Source organism: Panthera pardus, unplaced genomic scaffold (genome assembly GCF_024362965.1).
Source record: "Panthera pardus isolate Hobbes unplaced genomic scaffold, ASM2436296v1 HiC_scaffold_8, whole genome shotgun sequence".
In the NCBI taxonomy this organism is placed as follows: Eukaryota; Metazoa; Chordata; class Mammalia; order Carnivora; family Felidae; genus Panthera; species Panthera pardus.
The window spans coordinates 128,958,766-128,968,329 of record NW_026527013.1 but is presented as its reverse complement, the minus strand read 5'-3'; positions in this window follow the sequence as shown (position 1 = coordinate 128,968,329).

The following is a 9,564-nucleotide window of genomic DNA, read 5'->3' as shown; positions in this document are numbered from 1 at the left end:
TCACTTTGTGCCTGTTTGAGATTCTGTCATAATAAATTTATGTGTAGGCAGGTCTCAGGACAAAAAGGTTCTGAAGCGTCAATAAATTAACATAAGTGGGGAGTGTTGAGTGGGCGGCACACTGTCTTTGCAAAGAAGATGAAAACACTGTGTGCTCTCAAACTTGAAGGAGTTCTGCGGAGATAGGATCATGATGCTCCTTTTTTTCTTACAGCTCCCCTCAGAGTGACAGCGGTGGGAAGCCCCTCCCACCAGCCAGCTCCATACAACTGGTAAGGAGTGGTTGAAAAGCATTATTCATTTGATCTCCGTATCATGAAGTTCCAGGCCATGGGTTCCAGGAAGTATAAACCACGGTCTAGGCTCATTTACTAGTTTGTTTATTTATCCATTCATTTAACCAACATTTACTGAGTACCTATGATTTTTCAGGCAGTGTAAAAATGCTGAGAAAATAGACATACTTAGGATCCAGTCCCTGTCCTTAAGGACTCACCACATAATGAGGAAGATAAATGCAGAAGTAGGTAATTACAGTAAAATGCCCTAGAATCTATGATAGAGGAACATGTAGAATGCCATGGAGAGCATAAAGGACGAAGCAGCTATGCCATGGAAGATATTTCTATAAAGCAGAGAGGGTAACATGAGAGCAGTGCAGTGTCAAGGCTTTCTTTATTTGGTGATAGCCAGAGGGAAGGAATAAAACAGGTGGGCTAAAATAATACTTACCCAGTTGTTTGCCTGGAGATAGAAATGATACAAGCATTAATGAATATTTCAGTAAACCTATAATGAAAGAGTGATCATTGTGTGGCACAACAGACGTTAAGTATCACACAGTAGATGGAAAAAGTATTTGGAGGCAAGAAGCTGTCTCCCCACGCTGACCCCAAAACACCTCGGATCAATTCTGATACCATTATCTCCCCATTTATACATTCACTCTCACTCCTCTGAGTGGCCATAGTGCTTTATCTACTCTTTTCACATGGCATTTTTCTTTAAGCCTGAAATAAGCCTTCCCTAGCAAAGCTTTGCAGAGTTTTATGCCTCATTTCTGTATCTTTTAGAACACCATACCAGAGCCTTGCATACTGAAGTACCCGTAAATATTGATAGGATGAGTCACTAATATGGAAGGTAATACTAGAATTTGTAAATAATGTTATTCACTTAGATTTATGGTCTTTTTTTTTTTCAGATTTGAGAGATTGAAGAAATAATGACAAAGGGGAAAATTAAACAATCAGGAAATGAAGTGAGGCATAGATGGTAACAGGGAGGTGAGGCAACCATGCTGAAAATGTTGATAGTCACAAGGAGAAAGATCTCATTTCATTTCCATGATTCCCTTGGAGAACTCCAAGATCACCAAGACTTCTGCTTTTAAATGTATCCCTATAGAAAGTCTCACTCTAAATTTACTGTGTAGGTATGTGTGTGTGCAAAATCAATGCAAGGATCTTTAGAGAACTGGGCTTTTGTCACTAGTTCCAAGGCACCATGACAAACAGAATATTAAAAGACTCAAACTGGCCAAAATCCAGGGAGAGTAGACAGACTGAAAAGATAAGGCAGGTAGTTAATCTTCTGGAAGGTACTGCAAGAGAAGACAGGTTTGTTCACCCAGCTCTCTGTCTTAAGTCTACTTTTGTTTGATTTGTTATCTTACCCAGTGGGAAATCTATGCCTTGACATTGAATCACAAAGCAAGGAAGGCCTGGGTCACTAAATAAGGTTAGTCAATGAAATAGAAAAAGCCTTTAGTCAAACTTTATGCCAGAACTGAACTTTAGGCAAAATTTGGCCCCATGTATAAATGTCTCTAAGCACATTTATTATGACTTGACGAAAAGAGAAACCAATGAATTGGCAATGAGTCTTATTATTACAAAGCAATCTTTTTTTTCTCATCATTTAATAATGACTGTAGATAGATATCTCAGCCAAAATATTGCTCTCACTGCAGAAAATTATATTATATGTGTTATCATAAAGATGACATCTTAATTGTCAAAAACATTAAGTGCTATCTAGGTGGATAGCATAGATCCTACAGAATTCTCAAATAGGTGAATGTTTCACATTTGTTCTCTAATATGACGTTTTTTGGCTTGATATAAGCAAATGTAGTATTTTAATAGAACTAATGTTGTATCAGCTTGCAGGGCAAGCTTAAGTGTTTTTGTCATCTTCTAAAATATAGCTTACATGATTGGTATAAAATGCTTTTTCTCCTGCAAAAACGTGCCCAAGAAAAGATTTACATATTGTGCAGTTGACATTGTGATTTACATCCCTACATCTACTTCAAGTTGGCCCAGTCTTTGTAATATGCAGCTCGGGGGACTGACCCCCCACCTCCAGAGGTAAGCTCTGATAAACCTAAGGTAGCCAAGAAAATCTCATGGGTCTTGCTAAAGTATTTGGTTTAAGGATGCACAGACTTGGAATTTTCCTCTACACAGGCATTGCTTGAGAAATCAGTTGTGACTCATTCCAAAACATTGAGACCCAAGAAGAGGTTTCCTGGGTTCTACTAGAAAGAATATTTTCTCACTGTTGTGAGAGTTTATTTAGGCAACTCTCTCTCTTCCTCTCACTACTGTGGTGTATGGTTGTAAAGCCATAGGGAAACATAGTGTACAACCAAAGGACCACAAAGAAATGGAGCTAAAACCATTGAATTTCTGCTGATCCTAAACTTTGTCTGCTGTTTAGACATATTTACGTGAGTAAGCAATTCTGTTACTTGAAGCCAGTATCTTTCTAATGCATGGTGAATAGATGCTTATGTAAAATAACTTAAGTATGTATTCGAGTTAATGACTATCTGCCTAAGCCATATTAACAAAAATGGATGGATAAATCTTGATTAGGAAAGAAGGGAAAATAGGGGAGAAGAATGAAAGAAAGAAAGGGAGGTTGGGGAAAGGAATGAGGGAGGGAGGGAAAGAGAAATGGAGTAACGTGCCAGGTCATGTGGTAAGTACATGTTAAACGTTTTTAAGAAACGAACTTACTCTTTTCCATAGTGGCTGTAGTAGTTTATACTTAAACTAGCAATGTATGAGAGAGAGTTTTTCTGCATCCTTATCAGCATTTGCTACTATCAATATTTTTTTTATTTTGTCCATTCTTTGAGGTATGGAGTAATATCATATAGTGATTTTCATTTTCATTTCCCTAAAGGCAAGCAATGTTAAACTATCTTTCCATATGTTTATTTGCCATCCATATTTCATCTTTGGTCAAGTGTCTGTTTAATTATTTTACCCATTTTCTAATTGGATTCTTTGGTTTCTTACTATTCAGTTTATAGGGCTCATTATACATTCTGTATGCAAGCAATTTGCCTGATATGTGACTTACAAATACTTCTTCATAGTGCTTTGAAACTTTGTATCCTCTTTGCCTTTTCACCTTCTTAACAAGATCTTTTGCAGAGCAATGGTGTTTTGGTTGTTTTAAGTCTAATGTATTTTTTAAAATTTTATGGGTCATGCATTTGGTCTTATGTCTAAAAAATCTTTGCTTAATTCTAGGTCACAAATAATTAATGTAATATATATTACATCACATATGATGTAATCTATATATAATGTAATTTATAATATAAATTACCATATATTTAGCATTTCCATTTCTTACCTACTTTCTTTTTTCATCATTCTCTGCCTTCATTTCATAATCACCTGGTCCTATCTCAGCCTTTGCATCAGACCACAGAGTCAGTGTATCAGCCTTGGTCAAAGTACTTGTCTTCATATGGGTCCCAGTCATAGATGTATCAACATGGGTTTACTGTAGCTCCTAATCTGTGCTTTGATCCTTTCATTTTGGTGGCCTGTTCAGACCCATTTCATGGTCAGGGTTTCCTTCCCTAGCTGGAAGGTAAAAGGTAGATTTATTTGGATACCCGGGGTAGGATAATGGAGTAGAAAGTCCAGGGGCTTCTACACATAATCTGTTAAGAGTGAATAACAGCTGTGTTCAAAGGAAAACAAAAGTCCAACCAAGAATAGCTCAAAAGAAAATCTGCCATTTTGAAAAGATAGACTAAAAAGGAGAGCTAGAGAAAGAAGTTAAGACAGAGAAACCAGGAAGGTAAAGGAGATATGAGAATTGATATAGGTAGGGGATACTGAAAATGTGAATGGGTATTAGCTAAGATATTCCTATTAGCTTTAGAAATAAGTTAATAATAATAGCTAGTCATTTCAATTAGATTCACTCTGTGTTAGGTAGCTTTAAATACTCTGTATCAGTAGTCCTCAAAATGTGATCAAGGGAACCTTGATGGATCCCCAAGTTCCAATCTATTTCCATGATAATAGTAATACATTATTTGACATTTTCACTCCTTATTGTCTTACGACTGTCCAGCTGAGTTGTCCAGAGACCACATGATGTAGGGTATTGCAATAGGTTGAAAGTAGAAGTAAATATGAGAATCTAGCTGTCTTCTATTAAGCCAGACAAAAGAGTAGATAGGGAAAAAATGTACAATACTGCCACTCTTCTCACAACTTTTTTCTCTTGCTTTGGCACAGACAACTAGGTAGGTAGGGCCCTACGTAGAACCAGAGAGAAACACAAATGCTCCAATGAGGAAACCCTTTGATGGATTTCATCTTTCCCTTCAGACCAGATGAAAGGTTGTATTTAGCTTCCAGTTTACAGAGTGTTCTTTTTACTACATTGTAATCTCTTCCAGGAATTTCCCTACCATCATCATACTCCATTATACTCTCTATTCCTCTGTGTTAGTTAAGTGTGGGGATACTGCAGTGAAGGAAAAAGCATCCACCAAGGGCATCATGATGCTACTGGAGGATAGACAGCTAGCCCAGAGTTCCAGCGACTGATGAGCAACAAACCAGGGGAGCTCATAGTTACCGATAGGAACTAGACAAGAATGGAGAAACTAGCTCCAGCAGAGACCAAAGAAGGAGCAGGTGTAGGACAACATCCCCCACCCCCATATAGTAGAGGAAACAGATCCTTGAACATGGGATGGAAGGCAAGTAAATTATAAAAGCAATAGACAAAGTACATGGAGAAAGAGCAGGCTATTGCCAAAGAATTCTTCAAGAATGTGAAAGGGAAAGGAAAGCCAGGCTATGTAGTCCTGAGGAGCAAGCAGAGAGATGGACTATTTAAAAAATTATTTAGCAAACCTGTATTAAACATTCATTGTATATGAAATAACTGCTCTTGACCTTAGTGACCTTAGTTCTCTATTTCTCAACCTGGAACACACCTATGGTATGCTGGGATGAGAAACTTTTGGAGTATCGGGTTTATCTGATGGTAAGTATTTAAAATGTATATTTATCTAGGGGCACCTGGGTGGCTCAGTTGGTTAAGCGTCCAACTTCAGCTCAGGTCACGACCTCATGGTTCCTGGGTTTGAGCCCCATGTCGGGCTCTGTGCTGACAGCTCAGCACCTGGAACCTGCTTCTGATTCTGTATTTCCCTCTCTCTCTGCCCCTTCCCGCCTTGTGCTCTCTCTCAAAAATAAATGAGCGTTAAAAAAATTTTTAATGTGTATTTATATTAAAAACAGCAAAGCTATATTACCAAGTAGAAAACAAAACCCACATATATTTTTAAGTTGAAAAACAATTTGGTGGGGTTTTATTTGCTGTCATTTTTATAAGAATCAAAGTCCCCAACTCACTAATGTTATGCCCCCAACTTCTATTGCCAGAACTTTATTTCATATATTATTACTGCATTTCATCAATATTCCATCTTGAAATGGAAACACACACTGAAGTTTCAATGATATGGAAAAAGCATCAAGGAGTGATTCTTTTTAATAGGAAAATATCAAAAAGTTCCACTCTTCCATATGCCCCAAACTTGACCATTCATTTAATGTGTCCCTTTTATAAAGTTTAATATATAATCTATTGCTGACCCTTCATTTGGGAGAAACTATTAATAATTTTATAACTGGCAGTTAAGTAGATACAAGAAAAATTACTTTGTAGCTATATTAGTGCTATAAATATAACCTATAAAAAGTATGATACACTTTATGTATGTTTTTCATCAGGAAAAAGAAATCCTACAGTGGTGATATGTTTTTCAAGGAGCTATTCAGTCCCATGGCATCAAGACTGGTCTACAACAGTTTAAAGCCATAACTATTTCTTTTTTTTTTTAACTTTTTTTTAATGTTTATTTTTTTTTGAGAGACAGAGACAGAGCAAAAGTGGGGGAGGGGCAGAGAGAGGGAGACACAGAATCGAAAGCAGGCTCCAGGCTCTGAGCTGTCAGCACAGAGCCTGACACAGGGCTCGAACTCACTAACCTTGAGATCATGACCTGAGCCAAAGTTGGACGCTCAACCAACTGAGCCACCCAGATGCCTCCTAGAATAACTATTTCTTAACCACAATAAGTAATGGGTGAAAACCACACAGTTGGAGCTAAAAGAGGGTTCAGAGATTATGAACACTTTACTAACAGGACTGGCTGAGAAGGGAAGCAAACCAAAGTATCAGAAGGCATATTCTTGAAGTAAATGGTTAAGAGCATAGTGTAGTTAAGAGCATTCAGTTCAGAGGTAGACAGACTTTGGTGTTTATCCTGCTCCACCAGGTATGGAACTGTGTAACATCGAAAGTTCCTCAATGTTTCTGAATCTCAGATTCTACATTTCAATGCTGAGATAATTACTACACCTACACCTGGATATTTAAAACATGCTGTAAAGTATTTTACAGGAATAACAACATTGTAGAGTGAACGTAGCACTTATTTTTCTTAAAAAATTTATTACTTTAAGTTATAGACTTGAACTATAGACTATCTTAAGTTATATCATAGATTTAGTTATAGTCATAGAATTAGACTGGTAACGCCATCCATCTGGACCATGTTAAAATATTGTCATGGCTAAGAAAATCAGAGAAGAGAGCTGAAGCATATGAGGGACACAAATCTCCTAATTTTACATACAGGGGACCAAGATACATTGTCAAAGTTTAGACTATAACTTAGATGGTTTATAGTCCATACTCAATTTGAAGCTTAAAAAAGTAACATATACAAATTTATCTGTTTATACATAAATGAGACCTAAACCTTCATGAATAGAACAAACTAGATGAAATTCCTAATATTCAATCAGAAATAAAATAATAATATAAATGACAAAATGAGGATAAAGGGAAGAGAGAGGTAATATAAATCTAATAAATTCCTCATCCCGAATTTTGAGAATCAATGCAGATATAAGTGTATTATTTTCTGTAAGTGTTAGAAATATAATCTTCAAAACTGCAGAGTGAAATTGGGAACAGGAGTTAGTGTGAGTGTAGAGGAGGCTTTTACTTTCCAATGTATATTTTTCTACATTTTCATAATTTTTTTCTAACGATACCTATTACTTTTATAATACCTTTCAGAAAAGAAAGTTTTTTTCCATATTTCATAATACCCTGAATGTATACTACTACTATAGTATAAAGCTCTTAACTTTTGAAAAATGTATTTTTAGAATTCTGAAAGTATTTCCAAATTGTTCCCATAGTCATATTTTCTTAATATTCTTATACAAAAAAATTAATCTCCCTTCAACTCTAACTGAAATTTTATCTTTTGTGATTAATTTTTGTAATGTTTTGAGGGAAGATACCCTTATAAAAGGATCATTCTACAAATCTCTTATGTCATATATGAAGTACATAATTGAGCTGAGAGAAATAATGAGTCTAATCTACAGAATTTGAACTTAACTCTTTAAATTGAATTTACTGCCTTACTAAGAAAACCACAATATTAGAATTTGTCTCTTTTTCTTCACTTCCATTATCAAATTAGCACTTGACTTTCACTTATTTACTTATTTATTCTTTGGAGTGGAAAAAGGATGGAAAAGGTGTTTTGAATTTGTTTACATTTTTAAAAATAGACTTTTTTAGGTTCATAGGAAAATCAAGGAAAGTAGATTTCCCATATACCCCTCATTGCCACATACAGTGTCCTCTGTTACGGACATCTTACATTAGTGTCGTATGTTTGTTAGAATCTATGAACCCATAAACTAGAATCATTTAATTTCCACTTGTATATCTGTAATTGGATTCTAACGTACTCATAAAGTCTATTTCTAGAGAAATTTGTCCAATACAACATTTATTTCACACTCACATAGGTGCTCAGTGTACTCCACACAGTCATTCAAGGACCCTGGCAGGGAAGTTCCATTATCTTGAAGGTGCTTCATTTAGAAACTTGCTGCTCAAAGTGTGGTCTATAGATTAGCATCCTTAGTATCCATAGGAGCTTTGTCAGAAATGCAGTCACAGACACAAGTCAGAATTCACATTTTAACGAGATTCCCAGATAATCTATATACACATTAAAATTTGAGAACAGCAGACTAGAAGACATGCCTTGGTCCCTATGCCAGGGGACGGGAGATGCGAAACCTAACATGGGTATTTCATTGCCTCAGCCCAGAAGTGACAAAATCACTTCCCTTCCAAACCCATCGATTAGAATGAGATATACTTGGCTCCCTCTAACTGCAAGGAGGCTGGAGAATATAGGTGAACACGTGGGCTATTTGATGAGCATCACTGCCTCTACACAGCTTCAATATCTTAGATTGATTTTTTAAATGATTATGAGTGAAAACTTTCAGAGTCCTGAATGTGAAGGCTATTCATTTTTACATATCAATTATAAATTTATCTTTTCCATTTTTGTTAATATGAATAGGTAATGTAACTGCTTCATACCAAATGATGCAGTAAATTTGATTAATCTATGTGCTCGTTTCAGATGTTCTAGGAAAAATTCCAGTTCCACTTAGCTCCTTTTTCATCATAAATATTGATGTTCAGGATCAAAATTGATGTATATGTGACACAATATTTACATACCCCAAGAAGTTCCTGGATCGTTTATACACTTCACACTCTTTGAACAAACTGTAGTAAAATCAATTAAAGTCCTCAGGCAATAAACTCGACATCAATGATCATTTTTATTCAAAGCTAATCTTATGGCTCAGTATTTTTTCCTGAGGCTAACAGAGCCCTTACGTGTCACACATTGGCCGCAACACAGTACCACAGATGAGCAGGTAAACTTTAAATAACACACAGGGGCAAGAGCCAAGTTTAACAATGAAAGAAGATCCATTATTATGTATGCGAATGTGGGAATCTAAGATCCTTTAGAATCTGTGTCATGGCCAGAAACCAAAGTAAAGGATAAGATAATGACATTCGAAGGAATGGGGATCTGAGCAAAAATTGTAGATCAGTACAACTTTATTTAGAATATGAAATCCTAAGAATGATTTGAGTATATTTTTAAAGAGCTAGCATAAAATATCAAATTCATTCATTCACTCAACAGAATATTTCTTCTTATTTGAGCTATGAGGAATTTTAAAGCCATTGCCTACTTTCTTTCATATCATTAATTTGTTCATTAATTTGTATTTTTACTTATTCTTCACATCTTTTAAAATAAAGAAAGTACAGCCATACTATGTGTGCTAAATACATTTCTTGTAATGGACAAACAAATAT